General features: G+C 39.1%; 1 protein-coding gene across 1 annotated transcript in view; it reads right to left on the bottom strand.

Annotated features, from left to right (window-relative positions):
* The window catches only part of LOC139442525 (melatonin receptor type 1C-like), a 307,981-nt gene that overhangs the window by 181,260 nt on the left and 114,980 nt on the right, over window positions 1–11,741 (bottom strand). The window lies entirely within an intron of this gene.

Below are 11,741 nucleotides of genomic sequence, written 5' to 3'. Positions count from 1 at the left end.
TTAATTAGCCATATAAGGTTAATTCTGAGGAAGTATCGGAGACTACTTCAGTAGGTACTGTGAGGAAGTCTTGGATACTTCTCAGCAAGCTGCAAGTTGGAGTAGTTTGCCGAGATGGTGTGGAGACATTTGCCGGGAATATCTACAGACTTCCTTAAGACCCTGCGGAGAAGGTAAAAATGTGCCTTGCGGGGAATGATTAAGGCGGTCTCGGATGCATCTTTTCTGGCCTTTTTTTTTTGTAAGGGTACCCTGAATGCATGATGAATATATTCTAAATGAAGGAACACACAACCACAGACTCTGCACTGGCAAACACATAGGTTGATAAAACAGCTGTAGTCAGCGACTATTTGACATCGTCTACATCATCATTGTCTGCATCTGGCGCTGTACCATAAAATAATGTGCCATAGTGATGTGTTCTTCCCCACATTAATCCATTCTGCTTTTTAAGAGACTCACAAACATGCTATGATGAATCATGGATTATCTTGCCACAGTGAGGAATGTGTACCTCCTGAGTCAATGGCAAGGAATTAACTTTATTATACATTATTATCTCACCAGTAGCACACACTATAAATCTTTATCCTACAGCCCTTGCTTGGATTCAACATTACACATAACTTCAACAGTATTATATATTCTTTACGATGTAATTCAACAACAGTGATATGAGACTATTGGCAAAAGCAAGGGTTGATTAATCGGATTGAGGCAGCGACTATTTGACATTGTCTACCTGAACAGCACATACCGGGGTACATCTGGTGCCTTACCATAAAATAATGTGCCACAGTGATATGTTCTTTCCCACATCAATCCAACTTGACATTTAAGAGACTAAAAAACATTTGGATGAATCAAGGATTATTGTGTCACAGTGTAGAATGTGTTCTTCCCAAGCCTATGACAGACAACATTCCTTCTCAAGAGCAAATCAATGATCTGAGTTTCTAGTAATAATACTCATTACTGATAATAATTTAAGAAAATCATAAGAAAGGGTTTAACAACACTTTGAACAGTGAGTGAGTGAGTTTGGTTTTACGCTGCTTTTAGCAATATTCCAGCAATATCACGGCGGGGGACCCCAGAAATGGGCTTCACACATTGTACCCATGTCGGGAATCGAACCTGGGTCCTTGGTGTGATGAGAGAACGCTTTAACCACTAGGCTATCTGACAGCCCCAACTTTGACAGTATTTCAGTGATACAGCAGGTCAGCCTGAGATGGAAGGAAATCCCAAACATCAATGTTTATGACATTGGTGAAACACATTGTTCTCACAAAACAAGAATGGCAACCATGGCAAAAATGGGATTCATGATAGGTTTCTGGGATGTATAAGGGCAATAACTCTGCACAGAAAATTGAGGTGTTTTGGATGACTGGGACTACTGTGCAGAGAAAAATGTATGAGGTGTTTCTCACATACCAAAACTTAAGACAAAAGTTACCTTCTAATTGCAATGAAGAAGACCCCATCAGAATTTGGGGAAATTGTAGGTCCCCAGCACCACAAACCATTAAGTTCTCAACCAAGAAGTCAAGCTAAAAAAATGTCAATTGATCGAGTTGCCACAAGTGTTTGGCTCAGTTGAAAAAACACAACTAAGGTTAACAGACATATAACTCGATCATTTAACACCAGTATATAAACAGCATAAATTGATGTGATGCCAATACCTAACTATTTACAGGCTCCTGCAAATGTCAGTAATGTTATTTGAGAGATTTCAATGAAGAACATGGTCAAAAGGAAAAGGTCAAAATTATAGAGGCATGTATCATGGAAAGTATCATGGAAAACGTATTACATAGTACCTAAAAAACTCATCTTAAAAACAGCAACTAAGTTTTCAATGGTGAAAAGTGCTAGCTATTTTTAATCCCATTTTCCTAACAGCTCGTGACTCTTTGCTGCAGACAGTAAGTTCACTGCTATGATAGTGTGTTCACTGCTATGATAGTGTGTTCACTGCTATGATAGTGTGTTCACTGCTATGATAGTGAGTTCACTGCTATGACATTGTGTTCACTGCTATGATAGTGTGTTCACTGCTATGATAGTGTGTTCACTGCTATGACATTGTGTTCACTGGTATGACATTGTGTTCACTGCTATGACATTGTGTTCACTGCTATGATAGTGTGTTCACTGGTATGAAATTGTGTTCACTGCTATGCTATTGTGTTCACTGCTATGAAATTGTGTTCACTGCTATGATATTCTGTTCACTTCTATGCTATTATGTTCACTGCTATGATATTCTGTTCACTGCTATGATATTGTGTTCACTGGTATGATATTGTGTTCACTGGTATGACATTGTGGTCACTGCTATGCTATTGTATTCACTTCTATGCTATTGTGTTCACTGCTATGATATTCTGTTCACTTCTATGCTATTGTGTTCACTGCTATGATAGTATGTTCAATGCTATGATATTGTGTTTACTAGTAAGCTAGTGTGTTCACTGCTATGATTATAGTGTATTCGGTGCTATGCTATTGTGTTCACTGCTATGCTATTGTGTTCACTGCACAACTCAGATTGTTGTGTCTTACACATCTGTGGGTGACAACCCATTTGAGATATCTGTAATCAAGCATGTGTGAGATTAAATTACAAGTCTGTGATTAGCGACTCATTCATTGATAAGTTTCTCATGCTTTTTGTCAAATTTCAAAATCCGTGTGGAAACTGAATAGATGTAAAGTGTTTCATACATGTTCTTGGATCTAGTTTGCATTATCATCATCGCCGTGACCACTTACAGTAAAAGCTGAAACTTATTGTCGAGGGTCACACGTGGAATGAGCAGTTAGCAGTAGGTCGGATGACATCACTCATGACTGTTGTGTCACGTGTCAATGTGTCAATGTGATCAGCTTAGTGCCCCCTCTACACACAGCCTAGACAGTGAATGTTACTTCTCCCAGGAAGCGTGCCTGGTCAAACCCAGCCAGAACCTTTAGGAGAATGTAAAAACTCCCCAACACCGCAGCCTTCTGCATTACCCAGATTGTCAGTAGGGCTGTATTCCTGGTAGCAAACCCGGGTACTCTACAAATGTCAGTCAACAGTATTAATTATTAATTATTAATGGGCATGCATACTCCCCTTCTGGATTGGTGGATGGGTAGAAAAGCCTCTGTCATCTTCATCCACCCTTCTAACATCGCAGGTAACTTGACACATTCGATTAATATCATTATCTTTATCTGATAATTACATACATTGGTTAAATTTGTCTAACCATGTGACAACTTGATGAGTAATAAAGGCAACACTTTTAGAACTATCTAGACAATTATCTACTCAATGACAAATTTGGTTGAATGATTGTCAGGAGATAGAGATACTATTTGTTAACATAATTGATCTATATCATAACACAGCCACCAAAAATAATTTCCTACACTGCTTTTCTTATGATTATTGTCATTTTGTTCCACACAATTTGGGCTTTGTGCCAAATAAATTATTAATTGTGTTTCTTTGAGCAACAAGATTCACAAGTGGGTAGAACTCTTGACCTCAGCAGTGATAACTCACCGGATGCCCATTGTGTAATTCCTATTCTTTGAATGACAGTGTTATATACTTGTTACAACTGCCGTTCAATAAACCGTGTTTGTGTTTATATTAAAAATTGGTATTTCCGCAGTGAGGTCACCTTATTGTTGACAGTCATTTGGAGACATTAATGCGAAGTTAATTAATGCGAGCAAAGACCACTCGCATTTTTCCCTTTTTATTCACGCTCACGTTAATTACAAGATTTACAGTAATCACGGTATCTCTACCTTGTGGTGTGATACGTGTGGAATATGTGCTTTACATCACTTTCTGTTTTGGATTATGAATAATCAGTATGCCTACGACCTAGGTTTGGTCAACAAACGGGTTGCTTTCTGACCAATTGTGAATGGAGGTAGGGGTAATTTCACTTAAAAAACATTCCATAAACTATCATAAACAACGAAAGGCACCACTTCAGGATCTGTTTGATATATCTGCCAAATTTTGTGAAAAAATAATGAACAGTTTTTGAGTCGTGCTCTGAAAATGAAATGATTATGGACGGACGGACGAGGCATCAACTATATCCCCCCCGCATTATATGCCAGGGGGACAATGAACTATTTCATCGTTGCACCACTGAATAAAGTCATTCTTTCAATCTCTACTGCAATTACTCAAGTTTCTCTCAATGTGTAATTTAAAGATATTAATAGTAATGCAGATTTGATTTCATGGCTTCATGAACAAGAAATTGTAACTTTGAAAAACTTCCTTGCTTGATGTTTTTGATAATGTCACAGTGCTAAGAACAAGCCATGAAGGATCGGGAAATAAATTCAATTATCCTAATGGCTACCAATCTGGGTTTTTATGTGGATACCCAGTGATAGATATTTTTACGTTAATGAATTCCTGTTAAGTGGCATTTTAGAGGTTTGGAATTGAAATAAGGACAAAACTGCAACTTCATAGTTAAACAGCAGCAAAGCTGAGCTTTGGTTCTTCAGCGTTTGTTTCACATTTGTGTGACTGGGGGTATGGAGCATTGACAAAGTGATAAAAATGCTAATCTGTTGTAGTGAGTGAGTGAGTATGGTTTTACGCCGCTTTTAGCAATATTCCAGCAATATCACGGCAGGGGAAACCAGAAATGGCTTCACACATTGTACCCATGTCGGGAATCAAACCCGGGTCTTCAGCGTGACGAGCGAATGCTTTAACCACTAGGCTACCCGACCGCCCCCTAAGCTGTTGTAAGCCTATGTTATAATATAGGCACTATGATCTCCTTGTAAAGGAGCCTGGGACCGTTATACCCTAAATTATCCTGTGTATCATATCTCCATTCTAGTCAATAATAATAGATAAATACTCTGGATTAACTCATTACCATTACAGTTTTTTGAGGCTGATGCTAAAAATAAAGTGTTGGAGAAATTGTGTGCTTATTGTTGTTTGCATCAAGGGACAAAACTCTTTCAAGGAAACGCTGTGCCGTCCAGATTAACATGTCAACATAGATTAACAGTCAAAGACGATTTTGACAATAATTCTGAAAAAATGCTATGGTGGAGTGTGGGCATTCATTATATCATGGATGTAGTTCCCCATGACTGAGGTGAGGGGAGGGGAGGGGAGGGGAGGGGAGGGGAGGGGAGGGGAGATGAAATGGGGTTTGACATCGCATTCAAGATTACTGTTCTTATATATCATAGCAACATGCATGCATGCATGCATGCACGGGTGTGTGTTTGTGTGGCTACTTGCTTGTACTCATACTAGTCCGGACTTTTGCTGATTTTATGATACCATGCCGCAGTTTAACATGAATACCCACATGACACAGTGTACTCACTCCAAGCAGACCAGTCCTTGTTCTAGCCACTTAATGCCAACCAGGCTGACTGACTGGTTCTCACAGTGTGGATTGATCTCAAATTATAAGCTGTGAGCCAATGGTTAAATTGCCTCGTCGTCTTGATTATTTACAGGTTGTCATGACATAGATGTAATGCTGCAATCTGTTGTGTCAAAGAACATTCACTCACTCACCCAAAATTGACAATACCCTCATTTAAGGTTAAAACAGATGGCCACAAAATCCTGTTCAAGTCCAGCCATCCTTCTGTTAACAAACTAGTATTTAGGGGAGTTTTCCCCCCAAGTCTGATGTGATCAAATGTTGGCATGGTCATTCTTCAAAATTGGATGATTAAAGACAACTGTTCACTTTGAGGTATGAAGTTTTCTTTCAAGTGCACATGAGGCATGACCTGAGCACAAGGAATCATCTTGTTGTGAAACATACTTCGTCAGTCATCCCCTTCAAATCCCCTCTCAATCAACCTTAACAAGCTTCACAAAGAACTTAAATTGTGTGACATTTTTTGTGGTACTACCTTGCTTCACTGAATACTCTAGCAGTCCCGCTGTGTTCTGCAATTCTGCTATTGTGAAATATTTTGCAGAAATGCCCACTTGGTGAAGAAATATACCTATCTTGCTGAAAATCACAATTTGTGCAGAGCTCGTGGAGAATATCTGCTGCAGAATTCATAAAATACACAGCAGAATTGTAACATGCAAGTCGAAAGCTGGTTTTAAACCTGTAAACGGATATTTATATTGTTTTGAAGTGAAGTTGATTTTTCTATATTTGTTAACCGAAAGTGCATGTTTGTATTTCTATATACACATCAATAAGCCATCCAACCATGGGTAGGTTTATCATACAAAAACCCACCACTAGTCAAACAGGCAAATCTACCAAATCTACAAAATAAACAAAATCTTCAAAGTTTGCAGAAATGTTTGCAGAATTGCTAAAATTTTGCTGCTGAATTTACCAAAATTGACTGCAAAATTATGAGATTTTGTCCATGGAGTACAGCAGGAACTGATCCAGTAATCCTCAGTTTTTCTAAACAGTTAAAATTTACTCAAGCATTTATTTTGTTACCACTTTTAGACCAACCCTTAATTCCACACTTTGGTAATCAGACAACTCTTTGACATGTTTTATGCATATTTGTATGTAAGCAACTCAAACTTAATATGGTTATGGTGATTTATGTTGAATGTTTTACCCCAATATGTAACTACCTAGGGCTCTATATATGTGGAGCAATAAAGATTGAACATGGAGTATCACTGTTGTTAAAGATGTAGGTCCAGAACTAGATATGAACCCAAACACACAAAAACTGACTGAACATGTTTGATGCAGTTGACATGATATTCAGGGGAACTTCAGAAAGCCAATGTTGTTTTTGCAACATACATTATCTGCAAAAGCCAAAGTTGGGAGACAATCATGATTCTTGGCAGATGATCTTGAAGCTGTTGTCATTATTATTCAGTCCTGGGTCTCACAGTTAAACTGCAAAGATCTTTGAATATATCTAAAATCTGATGCATTCTGATGTATTCTTTAAACCTATATATACACATATATATATCAGGATATAACAAGTATTTGTCACAGAGTGACGAAATATCCCCCGCCTGTACACCATAGTACCAAATATGAAGACAATCCAGCGATTAGTTCTTGAGATATTGTGGCAACACCGTTTTCCAACTCCAAAAACAGATTTGCCTGCTGTGACCTTGAAAATGGGGTCAAGGTCACCAAATCTGACAGGTGTATGCGGTGTCTGTATATACACTATAGTTCCAAATATGAAGACAATCCAGCGATTAGTTCTTGAGATATCGCGGCAACACTGTTTTCCAACTCCAAAAGCAGATTTGCCTGCTGTGACCTTGAAAATGGGGTCAAGGTCACCAAAACCGACTGGTGTCTGCGGAGTCTGTATATACACCATAGTTCCAAATATGAAGACAATCCAGAGATTAGTTCTTGAGATATTGCGGCAACACCGTTTTCCAACTCCAAAAGCAGATATGCCTGCTGTGACCTTGAAAATGGGGTCAAGGTCACCAAAACCGACTGGTGTCTGCGGAGTCTGTATATACACCATAGTTCCAAATATGAAGACATTCCAGAGATTAGTTCTTGAGATATTGCGGCAACACCGTTTTCCAACTCCAAAAGCAGATATGCCTGCTGTGACCTTGAAAATGGGGTCAAGGTCACGAATATTGCGGCAACACCGTTTTCCAACTCCAAAAGCAGATATGCCTGCTGTGACCTTGAAAATGGGGTCAAGGTCACCAAAACCAACTGGTGTCTGCGGAGTCTGTTACCTTGAAAATTAAGTTAATGTTACCTTGAAAATTAATTTAAGGTCACGAAAACCGACTGGTGTCTGCAGAGTCTGTATATACACCATAGTACCAAATATGAAGACAATCCAGAGATTAGTTCTTGAGATATCGCGGCAACACCGTTTTCCAACTCCAAAAGCAGATATGCCTGCTGTGACCTTGAAAATGGGGTCAAGGTCACCAAAACCGACTGACGTCTGCGGAGTCTGTATATACACCATAGTTCCAAATATGAAGACAATCCAGTGTTTAGTTCTTGAGATATCGCGGCAACAAACAGGTGGGACGTACGGACGGACGTACGGACGGACGGACGTACGGACGGTCGTGAATACTATATCCCCCGCTTCGCGCTTTCGCGCGGCGGGGGATAAAAAGATTTTAGCTCAATTTACCACAACTCAACCTCAAACTTACGATTTGGCCTTGAGAACCTCATGATAATTATAACTGAAATCTTCTTACCCTGAAGTCACAAAGAGCACCAAGTACAAACTATACTGATGTGCATGCTCTTACTCCAGCAGTAATATTAATGTATACTTATATGTCTGTTTTATTTTTATTACAACTATTAGAATAATCTTAGTATAATGTGACTTAAAATTACTACCAAGTGCTAGATTGTTACTACTATTAAAATAGGTGTTGACTCTAGCACACACAGGAAAAAAGTGAGGTTGCTGCCATTATGACGTCATGGCTTGGGAAGTTACGAGACTACTTGGTGACAACTAGTTGTGTGTGTAATTGGCAGTGAAGAGGACGTCTGTTGAAAATCTGAAGATTTTAGTTGGTGTGACTGAAGCCAAAATACAGGATTTATGGCAGAGATGTAATAGAGGTAGAAGTTTCATAAGAATTATTTAGTTCTACACTGGGACTGTTTCAGTGGCACTGGCACCATTCCATAGATGGTATGTGGGGTTCCATCACAAGACTTAAGGATACCATATGTTTCATAGTATCATAGAGAATCTGACTTTCACAGATGGTGAAGACTGATGTAGAAACTTAACACTACCTCCTTATAGAAGTACGCAACAGTGTGGCTCAAGTCTGGGTAAAGGCCACAAAATGACAGAAGCTTGGGTTTATGTTTCCCAATCCAACTGTTAACGTATTCATATTTCATTTCACATTCAAATTTTAAAATTTAATTGAAATGTCAAACCATCACATCAGCAGGCACAGATCCATAATTGAGTATCTCTTCTCCTTTAATTAATATGTATCAGAGTATTAATGCCACATGTAGTTAGATTTAAATATTCTGTTTCACTAACACATGGGCCCCTTTAAAGTTGCATTGCTTTTAAGTTCAGGTGTATAATGTTAAAGTCATTAAAATCATCGACTCTTAACTACCGTTCTGCAATAAGGTCATGATCTGGTTTCCATGCACTCAAGATAATATTTCCTGAGATCAAAATTGCAGCAGTTATCAGTCCAGGAATTCGTTCATTTGAAGGGCATCATGACAATCTGTAGGTCCTCTTATTGTTTGTTTCTTTGAGGTATAACACAAGTCTGGCCTGAAAATATACCAGAGACAGATACCATTAGCAACAATCCACAAGGTCAGGGTACGATTACCCTCAATCTACCATTTACAGAGTCTGACCACCAATCCATTAAGTCGCTTCTTATGACCAGCATAGGTTGCTGAGGGCCAATTCTAACCTTGAATCCTAAAAGGCTCTTATAATTCTAAAAATAAATATAAATCAGTGGTTCATAGTATGATAAATGATTCATGTTGGCAGGGCACGGTGACACACACACACATGGGACACGATGATACCACACAATATCATCTGTGGCTCAACATTATGGCCAGCATTGGATATGTGTGTACAGGAGAGCAGCCGTGGTCAGCCCCGGAAATCTCTCTGGGGCTTAATATGCGAGCAAAGCCCCAGTAATACAGTGGAGGCTGCAGACAATGAATTTCGACTTTGTCAGCGACTAGACCATTGCAAGAATCATAATTGGCTTGAACTACTGCACCACCTGTGCCCTCAAATCATAGTTGTGTCATTAAAGACATAACAAGGATTTCACATATGCTGAATGTTCATCAGGTCAGGCCTTAAAATCCCAGTCCCAACAGTCCTATAAACTTGTGTGCATCAAGGGACATAACTCCTTTCAAGGAAACACTGTGCAGTCCAGATCAACAGGTTACAAACTGAATGTAGTATTCAACAAGCATGAAATACTCATATCCCCCGCCAATACGACATGTCCAATTGTGTACAAGGCATTAGCTCCTGTGAACTATTTTTTTTAAAATAGTTTACCACCTGACCTATCTATGTGCCAAGTTTGGTAAAGAAATATTGTATGGTTACCAAGATCTGTTCTGGTAAGGAGCACTACCTCCATTTTCAGTCATTGCTATGGAAACTCAAGAATCATTTTTTTTTTAAATCTCAAACTATCAAAAGGCACCAGTTCACCACTATACCTATATATGTGCCAAGTTTGGTTATGATATCTCTCATGGTTTTTGCTACGGAAATGAAACGTGACAGAGGGACAGCACCCATTCCTAAGTGGCAGGGGATAAAAATTAGGCATGGGATACAGCAACACCCACAGTGGTACATGTACATTGACAAATGGAGTCACCAAATGTCTCACCTTGCACTTGAACCACATTTTCTCCACAATGAAAATGATGTGAAACAAACAAACCATTGTCCGCTTAAAAAAATTGCTGCCCATCACTTTACAAATTCTTATGTACACATGTATCTTTCTGAAAATACTGTCATGCCTTCTAGGTGTGCAAAGTAAATACAAATTGGAACATTTCGTGAGTTGGAAATTTCTGATATGAACCTGAGCTTGAAATAACTTGATATTGCAAGCAGAGCCAATTTATTTCTTGCTGGAATTTCCTCTCCTAACATTTCTTTGTTTCTCTAATTGTGAAATGTGATCACTCAGATTACAGATATAAGTCAGTTTCCTCCTCATCAGGTCCACCTGTATGATACAAACACAGCAATGACTCAACTTACTGGAGTATTGCTGGTAAATGATGGTGTCAATTATCTCTCCAGCAGTTCATAATAGCTTCAGTAATCTTGAAGTAACTATGGAAAGTTTGTAGGACTTCAGTTAATCAATCCGATAAACAATGAAAAGTTCCTGAGCCAAAATCTCAACTCACAGTATCAATGATCTTGCAATGAAGCCAGAAACACATGTATAAGTTTCAAGTCTGCAGGATTAAGTCCCGTGAACTTTCCAGGATAGAGTCTTCAGCAACCCGTGCTCGTTGTAAGAGAAGACTAATGGGTTTGCATTGTATTCCAACTGCATAGTCAGTCAAGCATGTATACAAATCCTGGGGTAACCACCAGAATTCAGGCAAATAGGTCTTCACCAACCCATGCTTGCTGTGTGAGGCAACTAACAAGATCGGGTGGTCAGGCTCATTGGCTTTGTTAATGCATGTCATCATATCCCAACTGTGTTGGTCGATGCTCATGATGTCAATCACGGGAATGTCTGGTCCAAACTCGTTTATTTACACACTGTCATCATATAGCTGGAATATTGCTGTGTGCAATGTTAAACAAACAGCAAAAAACAAACAAACAGCAGTATCAAAGCCACATGATTGAGGTGATCAATAAGCTCTAACACCACTCAAAGTGTCATTCAGTTACAGCATTGCATGTCACAAGTGGTGGTGGAAGAGCCAAAGGTGCATGTTTTAGAATTAAACCATTGTGGCGAAACACACAGGCGTGGTGCTCACAGAATGAACTATTGAGTCAGTTGGGTTTAATAAACTTCTGAAAAGTATTTCGGTTTTATCATGACACCCATCCAGATTCGAACCAATATCCTGTAGATCCTTCTATGGCTAGGGCATGCAACTCTACACAATCACACCACTAGACCACCAATGCACACAACCAATGTACCAAATGTCTTGTCCAAAGAGGCATCTACA

Source organism: Haliotis cracherodii, unplaced genomic scaffold, assembly GCF_022045235.1.
Source record: "Haliotis cracherodii isolate W230 unplaced genomic scaffold, xgHalCrac1.p SCAF_5, whole genome shotgun sequence".
Lineage (NCBI taxonomy): Eukaryota > Metazoa > Mollusca > Gastropoda > Lepetellida > Haliotidae > Haliotis > Haliotis cracherodii.
The sequence above is the reverse complement of the archived record's forward strand: the minus strand, read 5'-3'. Positions and strand labels throughout refer to the sequence as shown.